Source organism: Ambystoma mexicanum, chromosome 10 (assembly GCF_040938575.1).
Source record: "Ambystoma mexicanum isolate Mex_15411 chromosome 10, UKY_AmexF1_1, whole genome shotgun sequence".
Lineage (NCBI taxonomy): Eukaryota > Metazoa > Chordata > Amphibia > Caudata > Ambystomatidae > Ambystoma > Ambystoma mexicanum.
Genome location: NC_090932.1, coordinates 710,068,704 through 710,085,029, shown reverse-complemented (window position 1 = coordinate 710,085,029; position 16,326 = coordinate 710,068,704).

Here is a 16,326-nt window from a genome sequence, read left to right as displayed (position 1 = left end):
CCACATGGCAGCCAAATTGGACATAATGTGCTAAAACCCTTCCACCAGTACACCTTACCCAATTGATGACAGTTGCAACTGTGACAAGTGTCAGGTTGCTGTTTGTGGCACTGCCACAACAACAAGTGTGAATAGAACACACCCAGCTACACCAATCCTTGGGCAGGATGCCCTAAAACAGATCAGGAGGCATGATGGAAACTACTCCCTTTGTTGAGGCAGACCATTAGCCAAGGGAGCTTGACTGTATAGTTATGTTGACCAAACTGCAGAGTCACATGGAACTCCACCAACCTTTCCTCTTCTATTGAGCTGTGCAGGTGAAAGGAATGAGGCAGCAATTGGTGAAGTTTGTAGCACACAAAAACTCCCCAACCACAAGAGTGTCAACATTCAGTGGAAGAGCTGAAGTACCATTGAACATTCTCCACAGAGGAGCATGTGATCTTAAGTGAGTGGCTGTGCCCTGTGAAAAAATCGGAAAACTTTAGTGGCTGACTGATTCTTTTGAAAAATCCAGAGAACCTTAAGTGGTACCTGCACCCTGTTATATAGCTTGATAACACTAGCAGGTGTCTGTACCATGAGAAAAAACATGGACACATTAAGCAGTGTTTGCACCATTTCAAAGAACCTAAGACGCTAAGTGAGAGGCTGCACCCTTTGGGAGAACCTGAGAACCTTTTGGGGTGGCTTCACTCCATGCAACAAACTCAGCACCTTAGTGGATGGCTGCACCATGTGAGAGAAACTGAAAACATTAGGGGCTGCCTGCACCCTGTGGAAGAACCCAAGAAAGATACCGGTGGTTGTATGCTGTGAGGGAACATGATATCCTTAGTGGGTGGCTGCTCCCTTAGAGAGAACCCAATAACCTAAAGTGATGGATGTGCCCAGGGGGTGGGAGCAACCAAAGAACCTTAGTGTGTGGCTGTATCCTGTGAGAGAACTTGATAACATTAAGGTTTGACTGCATCTTGTAGGAGAACACAAAGTACGGAAGGGGTGATCTTACTCTGTGAGAGATACTGGGAATGTTATCAGGACCCTGCGCACTGTGAAAACTCATGAGAACCTTTGATCATCATGAGATATTACAAGGATTCAAAAATATGATGTGCACGATAAACATCTGTAACTATAACACATACATTGCTCATGACCTTCCAGTCATTATTATAGCTATGTGTTTTTCATCCACACATACAACAAAACAATCCTACTCCACTTTTCATTGTGGGCATGTACCGCGCAACATATCATCATTATCGCCCACGCTGGAGTGGTGCATGGGGGTAGATGTCTTTCTATAGTTTTTCTCAATTAAGTGAAGGTTCATTTTTATAAATGTCAGTTGTGCAACACTTGACACTGCACGGCTTCTCCTACACTTATAGGAAGGCTTCAATAAAGACTAACATTGATTGAACATTGGTAGGGGGGAGCATAGCGATTCAACAGCAATCCTCACAAGTGATGCTGGTCAGACAGAATGCTTGCTGTAGCAGTGCTGTCATAGGTCCCCTTTGAAGTGTCTAGTAGATAGCCATCACACATCTGTGCAGGTGATGGTCAGCTCTCTGTTCTGCTTTTAACTCATCTGTATTCAAGAGTGCCAAAGTCATTGAAAAGAATGTCCGACAGATTCTCCACCCCGTAGGCTGTGCTCTTAATTCTCACAGAGCTTTTGTCAGTGATTCACTGCTCCTTGATGGAGCTTGAGATTTCTGGTATACTTAGAAACATTTGGTTTTGTCGGTGTTACTTCTACTGCATATGCCAGGTTAGTATCAATCAGGCTCTTCACGTCACAGGGTGTGATATATGTTTTGCTATGCTCAATTATTTCTATAACATTGCCCTGAGACAATGGAGAATAACTTCTGTTCAACACTGTGTTATGTGGGTAGAACTTGATGTCCCAATCCCAAGCACTAAAACAGCTGCAGTTGTTTTAATGTTAAATGTGTGGAATGGTGGAGGTTAGCTACTTGTCTTTTGGAATGTGGCACCTCAGATCTTTTGACCTCTTCCTCTATGCATGGTGCAGGTGCATATGGGACAACATAGATTTGGTACCAAAGATGGTGCCTGCTTTATCTCAGCAAACTGTTTTCTGGCTGAGTGTTAAGTGGGCAGATTTGGTGGCTGCTTACTCTGCAATGAAGTTCTGCCACATGTTTGAATTTTGTTGTGGGCTAACACACAGGCTGGGCTCATGTGGGCATTATGGTCCTGCGAGTGGTGATGTTGATGGTGGTGTTCTGCATGCCACACAATGGTGTGATGTGCAGTTTGGCCTGAGGAAAAATACTGATTCTCAGAGAAAATGTACACAGATGGGTTTTGAGTTGTTTGAATTCTACAGCCTCTGCATCTATGGTTTTATTCTCCTCCTCCTTAGTATCTATGCTAACCAGCAGCAACACACATTGCAACTTGGACTCTGAAGGATGGTAATCTTTGTCTTGATTATCAATCATCTTATAATCATCATTACTGCCTGGTTAATCAGTGGAATAGGAAGGCAGAGATAGAGACCTGGGATGTTCAACTCTCCTGCTGTTCCACTTTCCTGATCTTTGGTATGTAATATCTGATACTTCCCCTTCTGCCCCTAAGATAGTGGACAGCACTGAATGTGCCAACTCCTCTTCTGTTTATCTTGGAGGATGTTCACCCTCATGGTGTAATCCACAACATGCATTTACTCGTTCTGATGCATGTACCCAAGAATTACATATTATATTTTATTTATTTTATTTGAATTTTTGTTCAGCGCTGACCCTACTCAGAGGGTCTCAGAATGTCTTTCAAGGTTCACAGGTACAAAAGGTGGGAAATGAAACAGAAAGATGCACCCGAACGACCAGCTGATCATCTTAGGAGACCTAGCAAAGCAATACCGAAGATAAACTCTTTCCGAGTTTAAGGTATGGATAAATCGCACCACATCTTTGGACACATGCCGCAGGCACGGCTCGCCATCATGCAGTCTAGAATGCAGCTATGGCTATTTCAAATTCGGTCTAGCTGCTTATGCAGCCATCCACAGTGAAACCCCTGGCGTACTTCAACACTCTGCATTCAGTACAGAGCGACAACCTATGACAAAATTGTCTAGCTGGGCACACATCGATTCTCCTGCACTAGCACTCTGTGGGGGTCATTATGAGTCCAGTGGTAAGGGGTTAATGGTGCCGGTAAGGATGCAGTGCCGTTAACCTCTTACCACCGCATTACGAGGTCCCTTAGCGGGAGCCGCTAAAGGGCAGGGAGCTAATAACGGGCCGTTATTAGCTCCCTCCCCATTCCCATTGAGCCCTTTGGGGGCTCGAATGGGAATGGGGATGGGTATTTTGAATGGCGACTTAGCGGGTCCTCCAAGGTTGGAATGAGTCCCCATTCAAGGAACCAGGACCCGGACACGAGTTTGGAGGCAGCCATGGTGCTAATAGCACCATGGCTGCCTCCAAACTTGTAATGACCCACTGTGTCTTTACCACCGGCAACAACACCAGACCTCCCCCCCCATGTGCCTGACCTCTGGATTTGTTACTGGAGCCTAGTCAGCCTTCCTAATTCCCAATTCCGTCAGAATACAGACATGCATCTTAAAGTGAACTCATAGTATTTTCCCATACCTGTACCACAAATCGCATTGAGGCCATATTATTGGGGAAATGGTGCTATATAAATGATGACTACAATACAATGCAATAGCTGGGGGTCCAAATCTGATGTTATTGAGACTAGTGAAGCACTCTATGATTCTTGCACAGTCTTTTCCCTCATAGTTTCTCTCAATGTCATTGGGCCCTAACCTCTGGAGCCATCTGCTGGAATCAATTGCTGCATAGTTAGTGGTCAGTGGATTGTTTTGTAGAAAAAGACCCCCCTGGGTACATTGTGTGGTGCTACTTGATCTGACCTCTTTCTCTATGTGAACCAAGGATATTGTAGCATCGTCTGTGTCTAGTTGTAGCCCTTTTGTTTGATCTGTTGTGTTCCCACTACCTGCTAAGGGGGTAAATCAATGTCTCTGAGAATATAACATCCAGTGCGGCTTCGAGGCTAGGCTGCAAACAATTACCCAAAAAATATGCTGTCAATAGATCACTCCAAAGCTTCAAGTAGAGATCTGTCTGCAGGCCCAGAGTCAGTGGTAGACTCCACCAAACCATTGAGCAAGACAATGGTAGGCTTAAGTGATCATTGAGTGAGCACTAGGCTCCCACAAGCAGAGGAAAATGCAACAACAAATCAAGCCGAAGGCACTTGGTGGTGGTACAGGGGGGCAAATGGGGCGTGCTTAATGTGGGTGAGTTAGGTACTGAAAAACACAGTTGTCCTATGTAGGGTTTACTTGAAATCCAGAGAGCGTTTGGATCAGCGATACCCTCATATTAGCTTGCCCATTCTCAAACAAGTCTGTGTAGCTTTGCAGTGTTTACTGCAAACACGCTTTGTAGTGTTTTGCTCTTTTTTACAAAGTAGGAAGCACAGCATGTGCCTTTGTTGATATGTAACTAGTGCTTTACACCAAATGACTCACTATAGCAGCAGTGATTTATGAAGAGATTGTTCACGGTACAGTTGTATGTGTAGGCCTCTTCTTTGAATAGTCATACAAACTCACAGCAGACCTTCAGTGTTTTCAGATTGCATATTTGATGATAATTGAAAATGATTGCCGGGCACTACCATTCATTAGCTAGGCTGCACTGTCATGTGATCCAGAAGGTCCCTTTTCATCAGGTGGGCTGATTGCTGAAATTGGGCTGAAATTAACCAATGCTACCCTTTGGAACATAGCAGTCAGGTGCCCTCTTAACTCCTGACCAGGCTCAGGCATTCAAAGTTCTCTTGTCACCATAGTGGCAACCAAAGGTTTTGAAGTTATCTCTCAGAATACTAGTGATTCATTCTGTGGTTCCTGGAGTCTCTAGTTTTTCTTTAATGAGTCAGCATGTCATAGAAATCCCTCTGAAGATAGAATGTGAACCTTCCATTGACAGCCCTTTAGTCTGACCCCTATACAAACAGAATCACGCATTAACAATATTGATGAACATACTTCTATCTGAACACCCATTTAAAGAGAAACATAATTTGAAACTATTGCTATCACTGTAAGAGTATAACCTAAATATGAAAAGACTCTTGGAACACCCTAACATTCAAGGAACATCAGCAGAGATAAAAGAGCACAATAGGTAATCCACATTCACCCAAAAACTACCATCCGATCTTGTGTTAGATTTATTTTTAAATTGGCGAGAGATGATATTTACAGATTGCATCGTCAATGAAATATGAAAATAGCTTACAGCAGTAATACAGTTAGAAATAGGAAAGAGAGATGTCTTAATGATTAACAAAACAATTAATTAAAATTAATAAACAAGGAAACAAAGGGGGAAACATGGTTTTGTTTAACTGTGAAGATGATTTTCTTTTAGGAAATGGCCAACTCAGTACGGTTGAGAGTTACTTTAGGCTCACCAACACAATTCTGAAGAAATTAAGAAAGATATTTGTTCCAAATTGGACCCATGGTCAGATTTGGGATCCATTACTTCTGAAGAAAAGCATTATGTGAAAATGATATAGCCACACACACCAGCAATATGTTTTCTACCAAAAATACATAAAATATATGGAACACTATTACCGCTCAGTGGCACTCTTTCAGTCACCATACCTTACTCAGAATATATTGATCAATAGCTTATACAAATGTTTTGAAAGTTACAATCTTATCTAAGAAATACAAAGCACATTACAGGCTGGTGACTCTCTGTAGATGTCAATAGACCATAGTGTTAGAGAGTACTTTCAGAAAAACAATTTGTATTAATTAAAATTAAAATATGAAATGATGCAGATGTTAGATTTTACCTTGGATTATAGCACTTTCACATTCAATGCTGATTTTTATAAAACTATTTTGAGGAGTTGCAACGGGAGCCAAACATCTTCCTTTGTAAACTAATTTATTCATTCATTAGATGCAACACATGTATGCCTCAACAGACACTTCATCATATAATCAAATAAGAACAATAGACCATCTATGTATTGTAGCCTTGCGAGGTGCAGAACAGAACGTATAGAATATGCAAAATATTTAAACAAAAACTCCTTTCACTTATAATTTAGTGGCACCTATAAAAGAAGTTGAGCCACATTTAGGATTTATAGATCTTTCCAATTATTGAGATCATTGAAACCAGAACTTTCCACGGGAAAACAGGGCGGAAGACAATTTGTGGATTCAGTATTGATAATATAGCCTTAAGAGAATGTGTAAGGTGAAAAAGAAACTGGAGCCTTCCTTCAACGTTTCAAACAGAAGTTGTGTTTAAAGGGAACATTTGGCAATAAAGGCTATAGTAAACAGTTTGATGATTAAGCAGTCCAAACAGATAGTCACAAAACTAGAACAGATATTTTAAATTCCATAGCAAAGAAGACAAGTGACAACTCACAAGAAGCAACATTCATAACGACATTCTATTCATGAAGCCATTTGGTTTACAAACTATTTAGCAAGCACTGCCATGGTTGAAACGGGACACAGATGTAAAAGAATATATTGGCACATGACTAGGGATTAATATGAGAGAAAACAACATTAACATCAAACCAATAAACCAGATAGGTTACAACTGACTCTACTTGATGAGCAATACTAGAGCCAGAATCCTATAAATCGGGTAATTGTATCATGTGTAAGTTTGCTTTGAGCAGAATTAAAGAGTATTCACAGATTCACAGATGTATGATATTGCCATTACAATCAAACAATTCATCAACTGCAGATTTACTTTTTTTATTAAAACTATAGTATATAAATGCAACAATGTCATGTGGATATGACCAATATACATCTTTGCAAGGAAATACAAACACATCAGATGCATCAAAATACAAGATATACATCACCCATCAAGTTAACTATTGGAATTTAGAAAACTGACCAAGTTAATTTAAGACTTGAAATGTTTGGCTATTGAAAATATTGAGGCACTGGATGGAGGAAGCTGCTGAGAAAGAAAGATGAATTAACAATAAAACAGAACTATGTTCTGCCACAGAACACTTATTTGAGGTTTTAATCATGTTTTATGATTTTTCCTATAAAGTGGTGAAACATCAGGTCCTACGTTTTGTCCTGTGAGTCATACTAACTACCAAAATAGTAATGCATCATACAGGATGCATTGTCCATGTGACAAAGTATATATAGGGAAACTGTTAAGGCATGTCTATCTATAGATTAATGAGTAAAGGTCTAACAACCAGACATTCACAACATTGGCACCACTAGCAGAAACTGCTGTTCAATTTCCCAATTTCGTTGAAGATATTAGGTGGTTGGGTATTGAAAAGGTCTATTGGAAGTAAGTGGTGGTAATTTGTAACAGACATTTTAGGAATTGGCATCTTAATATATATAATGAAGCACTAAATGACCATTCAGAGAGGCATATATTTGGCTCTATCTAAATGACATGAGCTTATTTCTTTAAAATATATTCTCTCAGAGTGGAATATGTCTAGAAGAAAGTCACCATTTATAAGTGTAAAGATATATATTGGCAAAGGTTGAAAGTTACAGTCAATTGTATCCCTTCTCAAAGACAGATATTTTTTTGTTTGACATTAGATACCAGGAAGAAAATGTATAAATCAATAGTTGCAGGTAAGTGAAATTATAGTAGATAGTAATACTTTTCTGGAGCAAATAAATATCTTATAAGGTTGAATATGACCATTATGGAGTACCTTCGTGCGTAAATGTGATGATGTGAGTTATTTTTACATTGATGGATGTCCAGGTACATTATGTCTTGACGCGAAAGACTGGGAACAAATTAATCCGAGAAGCATTATGCTCCACATTGACCAGCAGTGTGAGCTACACCAAGCAGGCAATTTAGCAGGGATGTAGTTATAAAAACTTTGCTAGGTAATTTTGCTCTACCTTGTGTTAGGTGTGGTGGCATTATGAGCAGATTCACTTTTGTAATTTGGTTTGTCTCGTATTTTCCAGATATTCTTGAGATTTAAATATACTTAACAGAGTGGGAAAACCATGATATTGATGTAGCAGTGAGTGGGGAAATTCTTTTAAGTGGAGCCTGAAAGGGGCCCACATGTGTAAGTGTTGTTTATGTTTTCATTCTCGGGCCATATTTGATTAATATTTGTTAAAAGAAGGATCATTAAATTATTTTTTATTTATAACCGTTACAGGAGACAATGTTTCTATTCAACAAATGAATTTCTTCCTACAGTGTCAAAGAAAGAATAAAGGAACCCCCATTGGAATAAAATTGTTTCTAAACATGATTTTGGTAATGATTGACAGGTCTTTGTCCTGAGAGGAACAAGGATGACATGATTTTGCATAGTGTGGAAACTATTGGGGTTACCAGGTAGTCTAGCCTTTTCATTTATGAATTGTTTTGTATAAAACAAACATGCCTGGAGGAGTAGAGATTTGGGTAAAACAAAACCTTGTCATTAGTTTCCTTATTCTCACATTATTTACATGATTTAGTGAAGTATCCCTCAGAGGATGATATACAACATGTGTGTAATATCATCCACCGGTAGACTTACTTTGCATTGCCCTCAAATCAGTTATTTAACATATGTTGTTTAAGAACATTTTTGTCTGACTTTACTATTTGTACTTAACATTAGTAAGCCAACAAACAACACATAATTCTTCACACATTTGAGCCATGTAGTTTCTCTTATATTGGTCAGGTTCAGGGCATCTTCCATCAGTAAACAAGTCAAATTGCTTATTCATTAGACAAGTCTGACAGCCACAAGAAAGCAAGAGCTGCTTTTAATGCTACACCAATCGGAATAGTATTCAGTTCCAGGTGAAGGAGCATTTTCTGTATATTTCCTTACTCCCAGGATTGATTTAAGAAATTAGTGCTCTGTTTTACTCATGCAATCATGTGGCTTTGTTGACCAGATGGCTGCACAATAACAAGCTTTATCCCATGTTTTTGCCTTATGAACTTCCATTGCAGAAACCATGTAAATACTTAGCCGTATCACGTTTTATTCCTGAGATGGAATGTGTCATCCGAGCCTCTACGTTGTGCTTCTATGTTGTGCACATGCAATGCCCATGTCCCGTTCGTATTAAACCAAATGCCAAGGATCGTATAATAATACACTTCTTCTGGCATTTCTGCAGTAATAAGGAATTGTGTTGATCTGTTTACCCTTCTTAGTTTTAACTATCCTTACTTTTGATTTGGTAACATTACTTTAATACTTCGGGTTCCCATAAATGCAAGGTACCCATCCAATAGGTTTTGTAACGTCCTTGGCATCCGGCCAATTAAAACAATGTCATCAGCATATGCAAGACATGGCAACATATGGGGTCATATTCTTTGGATATCCATTGGCAATGGAAGCAAAGCATTTTCTAATCCATTTTATTACGAATTGAAAATAATTGTAACCATAATCCATCCTTGTCTGATGCCTGAGTTAATATAATAATAATAATTTTATTGTGATTTAGTTCAAATATTAGAACTTTACACAAAATATCACATAAAACATAAAACATTACAATGTACCAAGTGAGTACTAACAACAATAGTAAAATAATAGAACACATCATTCATAAATTTACAAAGTTGAAAAATGCAAACTTCATAGAACTTCATATAGCTTCATATAGCTTCATAAAACTTCAGAGCTTCATCATTTTTTACACTATAAAAAAAACATGTAAACGATTACATATAAAAGTAGAATTAATAAGAGATTCTAATATTACAAAGGTGTAAACATAATTTCAAAAATAAATCAGAGAAACTGATCAAATCGTTTCAACCCAACTAAATTAAGTTCGTAACAATAATTTTCTAACCTGGATCCATACTCTATACAGGGCAAGTTGGGAGGATATTGTATATGAGTTAAGACAGTAGGCCCAAAAGGCCTTACTATTAGAACTCTCAGTTTAGCTACCAGAATTATACAATTTAACGAAGACCTATTTATTAGAGTACAATTGAACAATTATACCAAGAAGCTCTTCATCTATGTGCAAAGATCTTAACACATCCCATAACATAAACCTATCCACAGTATCAAAAGCTGGTGACAGGTCCAGGAAAGCAAGACATAGGTCAGTTTCCTTTACCCCACATAATTACTAATTATCATGGAAAGGGTAACAAATGATTCTGTGGCCCCTATTTGTGTGTCATATCCGTCAATCCAAATGCGTTATTTTTCTAGTACAAATGTACCCAAACCATTTCTGGCAAACATCACTCAGTGATATTTGTCTGTAGCATTCACATTTAGAGCTATCTCACTTTTCTTAGAGAGGCACTATTGCACTTGTAAGTCATGTTGCCGGTAGTTTACCTGTAAGGAGAAAAGATTGGAATACATTTGCTAACAATGTAGCCCAGAGCACCGCATTATACTTGTATATGTCACCTGGCACACCATCCGGTGCCGGGGCTTTGTTCCAGGCCAGTTCATCTATATAACCATCAACATTTTCTCTAGTTAGTTGGCTGATGAATGATTGAGAATAGGGATGAAATTGTGTGTCAACAAGTGTGTTGTTGGTAGCCTTATATGCATGGTTACAGTAAATATTCCAGCCTTCACCTGTGATATTTCAGTCAGCCACATGAGTTACTCAATGGCCATTCTGCCTTTCAAAACCAATTACCAGAGGTTTCTGGAAACCTTTTTGTCTCAAGTTAACCAATGTTCATCCCATTGTTTATGTTATGTTATATGTTATAGTGTATTTGTATAGCATTTTATGCGCCACTGGTATGATCTCAAAGCGGATGTTGTTGGAACGCCTTCGGGGACCGCAGTCCATATCAGTTGAAAGAGTAGTGTAGCATATAGTGCTTGGGTGCACTTGGTATGTAAGCAGCCAGAGTGGTTTTCTCGGGTTGGCTGCATTCTAATGCTATGTGTGGTGTGGTGGATGTGAGAGATCAGTGTAATGTGCAGAGCAAGGAGGGTGGTATAGCTGCGTACTACCAAGCTGTTTAGTTGTTTTATGAGCGATATACATATGTGTGCATCTACGCCGATTTGATTGAGGGGTGCAGCTGCGTTCGGTTGTTTGTTGATGGAAAGCGGAGAGTAAGCATAATGCTATGAATGACTGTCTGTGGTTATCAGTGGTTGGCTCCTGGCCAGTGAGGGTATGATCATTTATTTTGAGTGGGCAGTCCTTTCCAGTCCTTTTCGAGACACTCTGTAATTGGACTTGGAGAGTCCATTTTCAGGGTCCTTGTAGGATTTCGAGTTGGGTTGTTGGATGCTTCTTGGTATATTGTGTGGTGATGTTTTGTTTCAGGTTGGGTCCCTGTAGGGATTTTGAGTTGGGTTGTTGGATGCTCCTTGGTATATTCTGCAGTGATGTGTTGTTTCAGGTTAGTGCTGATTCTCACAGGACAAACTCCTACCACTCAGATAGGGGCACAGCATTAAATGCAATAACACCTAGATTTGGGATTCCTACAAATGGGGCACAGTAGCAAATGCAACAAAACCTAGATTTGGAATTCCTACAAATGGGGCACTGTAGCAAATGCAACAACACCTAGATGTGTGATACCTGGGCAATGGGACAAACACCTAAACTGGGGGCATAGCAGCAAATGCAACAACACCTAGATTTGTGGTACATGAACAGTGGGAAAAACACCTAAGATGGGGGCACAGTAGTAAATGCAACAACTAGATTTTGGTTTCATACACATGGGGAACAGTAGCAAATACAACAACACCTAGATTTGTGATACCTGGACAGTGAGAAAAGACACCCGAAATGGAATGAAACAACACATAAATTTGTGATACCTGGACAGTGGAAAACAACACCTAAAATGGGGGTACGGTAGCAAATGCAACACCACCTAGATTTAGGATTCCAAAAAATGAGGCACAGTAGCAAATGCAACAACTAGATTTAAGATTACAACAAATGGAGCACAGTAGCAAATGCAACAGCACCTAGATTTGTGATACCTGGACAGTGGCAGAACACCTAAGATGGGAGCATAGTAGCAAATAAAACTACACCTAAGATAGGGGTATATTAGTAAGTGCAACAACACCTAGTATGTGGTAAGTACAAAACACCTAGATTTGAGGTAACTAGATAGAAGGAAAATGCCTATGTATGGACGCAACAGTGAATAACACCACTGAACAGTTGGTAGACTGCAGGGATAGGGGTATTCTTTACTAGCTGGCTGATTTTGGTATGCTATATTGTGTAGGTAATAAGAGAGCCAAGGTTATTTGGAGTACAGTGATTGCTGTATTCCCCACCCAGACTGCAGTTATCTTGTCAGTCGCATTCTGGTTGACGGCTGGCTACTAGCTTCTGAGGTGAACACGGGCATACACAGTTTGGAGCTGCTTCTTTGGGAGCTGCCTTTTGTCTTGGGGTCCTTAGCCAAAGGGGCTGCATGGGCAGTGGGCTGCCCTCAGCGGTGTGGTTAAGATCATACATCCTGAGGGCAACAGCTAATCACAGGCACAGGGCGGGGATAGGGAGGGGGCAGGGGAGAGGTCACACAGAGGCAGAGAGACACCTGACTGTTCAAACCAATTGCAAGGGGGACGGGGGCAGGAAGAACGTCAGAAACAAACAAATGGCTACACCACTGGACTGCACCCAGTAGATGCAGGCAAGCTGTGAAAACAGGGTGGGAGGTCAAAGAAAGCATAAATTAAACTAACCAGAATAGCACAAGCTAGTCAAAAACCGATTGAAAAAAAGAACACACAAACCCCTTCATACAAACACATAAAATATGCCAAAAATGGATAAAAATCAATGTATAACTACTCACCGAGCATCAAGCAGCTGCTAAAACTGCTCCTCAAGTGGTTTCCTTAAAGGATGCTTCTAAATTGCAGTCCAGAAGGCAAGTGGAAAAGCTACCAGGAACAGAGGCAGAGAGACAACTGACTGTTCAAGCCAATTGCAAGGGGGAGGGAGGGGAAAGGAAGAAAGCCAGAAACAAACAAAGGACTACACCCCAGAGACTGCACCAAGTATATGCAGGTCCGCTCAGAAAATGGGGTCGGAGGCCACAGAAAGCATAAGATAAACCCACCAGAATAGCACAACTGGTCAAAAAATTATTGACAAAAACACACAAAACCCTCCACAGGAGCACACAAAACAGGCCAAAAACAGATTACAATCAATGTACAACTACTCACTGAGCATCAACCAGCCACGAAGACCACTCCTCAGATGGTTCTCTAAAAGGATGCTTGTAGATTGCAGTCCAGAAGGCAAGTGGAAATGGCTGCCAGGAACAGAGGCAGAGGGACACCTGACTGTTCAAACCTATTGCAAGGAGGTGGGTGGGGACAGGAAGAAAGTCAGACAAAAACACAGGACTACACCCCAAGGACTGCAGCCACTAGATGCAGGCAAACTCAGAAAATGCGATAGGAGGCCACAGGAAGCATAAGATAAACCCATCAGAATAGCACTAACTAGTAAAAAAGAGATTGAAAAAAACACACAAACCCCTAGCTTACATCTTTTATCAAACCATCCATTTATTCCTTTCTGGTTAATGGGCCTTGAAGATTTTGAGATCAGACATGTATTTATAATGTCTTTTAACGGAAAGTCCTTTCAACAGGGACAGGTTCATTACTATCAGACAAACACACGGCTACTTCATCTGCACCTCTTTGATAACATTTGTAACATGAATTTATCAGCATTTCAAGACCACTGTAAGCTTCTATTAGTATCGGTAACTTCCAAATAATGTAGAAAATAAGTATATATTAGATCAACAATTGCCTGCATAGTAAAAGTACACAGTAGGAGGTAATGGGTCCCTCTCCACTCTTACTTCTACATTAAATGCATTAACCCTACATCAATCAACCATTTTGACTATCAGTTAATCTATTTGGACTGATGGGGATCAGATAAAATATTCTCTAGCTGACTGATCCTTAGCCAACCTACCATTGATTATAGCCATAAGATGCATGTAACATATTTAAATTAACCATTGTCCTTGTTTGTTTGCATAGTTTGTCTGCATTTGAATTTGGGTGATACCATTTTGGAACCACTCCTGCTGATCTATCCTAGTTAATGTATCTTAACTACCAGATCTATCATTAAAATCACTCATCAACAGAATACAGGAATTACTTAGTATGATAAAATATTCAGAATCAAGAATGGAACTTAGTTGTGCCTTTAAATCCATAAATGGGTGTATGGATTGTATATAGTCTGATGGAATATTATATAAATCTGAAAGCACTCCAGTGTCCCCTTCATTTGCTTTAAAATATACAGAATCTAAACATTAAGTGGAGGTAGAGGAGAGTGTAAACTCTGCATTCAGTTTAGATAAACCAAAAGTAGAATGCCTCCTTTTGCACAGCCTCTTGATGAAGGTGGTGTATTGAAAGATTGAAAACCTTCTAGATAGACAGGGTCAATTGCCCAGGTCTACTGTGAAGGTAAAACATCATAAAGTGATATCAACTCAATCAATTCAGGATACTCTAGTTTGTTAGTGGTATTTATTATTTTCCAATAAGATGGACCAGGCATGTGTTGTGTGGCCACGGTTTTCCCTATCTGTAAACTCCAGAGTGTGTAGGACCACCTTTTGAGCAATTTCTGGATCAGAAGACACATATATTGCATCTTGATCAGTAATAACAGAGGGGTTCCTTGTCAGTGGGGCCTGGGCAGCTCAATTCTAATTAATCCATTATAGGCCCTGCACCATCCTGTCAGTCAAAGGTTCTCAGATTAGCCTCTACTGTCAAGTCCTTAATCCTACCCTTCACACTTTTTATAGTTATGTTAAATGGTTTCACTCTACCGTTGCCTATTCACGTTTGAAGAGGTTGTCAGTGAACACAGAAATGGTCTTAACTGTATACATGTTTGGCAGGAGCTACGGATCTATTTTAAATACCTAACAGTCCTTCAGCTATAGTGTGGTCATAGAATGTTAACCTTATAACTGTATATAGTTGAGTTCACTCACCTGTCCAAATAACTTTATACAGTTGAGTTCACTCACCTGTCCTTCACGAAACATTTCTGCAATCATTATGTCATCTCTTATAATGGCTCTACATCCTCACACATGTCTTAACCAAATCTTAGGGTTGTTTAACAATGCTTCACCCATTTCATGGTAGTTGGAATTCTATTTCTGGACTCCACGTATGTAAACCTTATTTCTGTGTTTTTCCTGTTCAATATGAGTGACTCTACCAAGTGATACATTATGTGTTTGTAATGGTATGGTGTGTTTGTTTGACATATAGTTTAGGCTGCTAAGCTCTGCTGTATTTAAGGCTCCCTCGGTGCCCCTCTAGGACTATGTGTGTTTTATGCTTCCTCATTCTTGCCACGCTTTTTCAGGACCCTCAATACTAGTACATTCATGTTGGTTAGCACACATATGGTTACTAGACCCACATAGAGTCTATGTTTGTCCAAGTCTTATTGTACACACTGTAATCTATATCATTTACAAATGTCATATGTAGAACTAACTATAATGCCATTCATAAATAAGATTGAAAAATAAATATATATATAAAACATTCAGTCGTTAATATGACTCTTTAAGCCTTGCCGCATTAATACAAAATAGATGTCCACTTAGCACAGAAAGTATATACCGATATTTTCAGGTCTCTGGAGTTACTCAATTATATTTTAACCAACACTGGCTCAAAGGCTAAAGGTCCACAATCACCAGGCCAATCTAATAATGTTTTTCAGAAGAGCAAATGGAGCTCAAAGTTATAATTGAAAGGTATAGTTAGCAATAATCGCCCACTGGCTCAAAAGTTAAGTAACAGCGGACACCAACTGAAAAGTAAAGATTCTCTCAGTTGCAGTGATAATCAGATCTGTTTAATCATGAAGGTAGTCCAGTCTGACTATAAGTGTTGAGGAGCCTGCAGTCACCAGTCTGCAAGGAGTTTCTGTCGGACAACCAGACGCTGCAGGGAGATAACACCAAAGGGGGACAGAGTTTAGATCACATTGCAGTCACCTATTAGAAAAGCCCCTGTTCAGAGCAGCCACTGAGCAACTACTCTTGTTTTCATACTTCCTCGGCGTTCCTTTCGCCTTCTCACCCAAGCAGCCCAACAGCCCCAACAGTGCGTTTTTATTGATGATAATAACATTATCACATATCAGTGTCATAATTTTTGCTAATCATATTAATCTCCATTATGCTTCATTGGAAATGTTTCTTT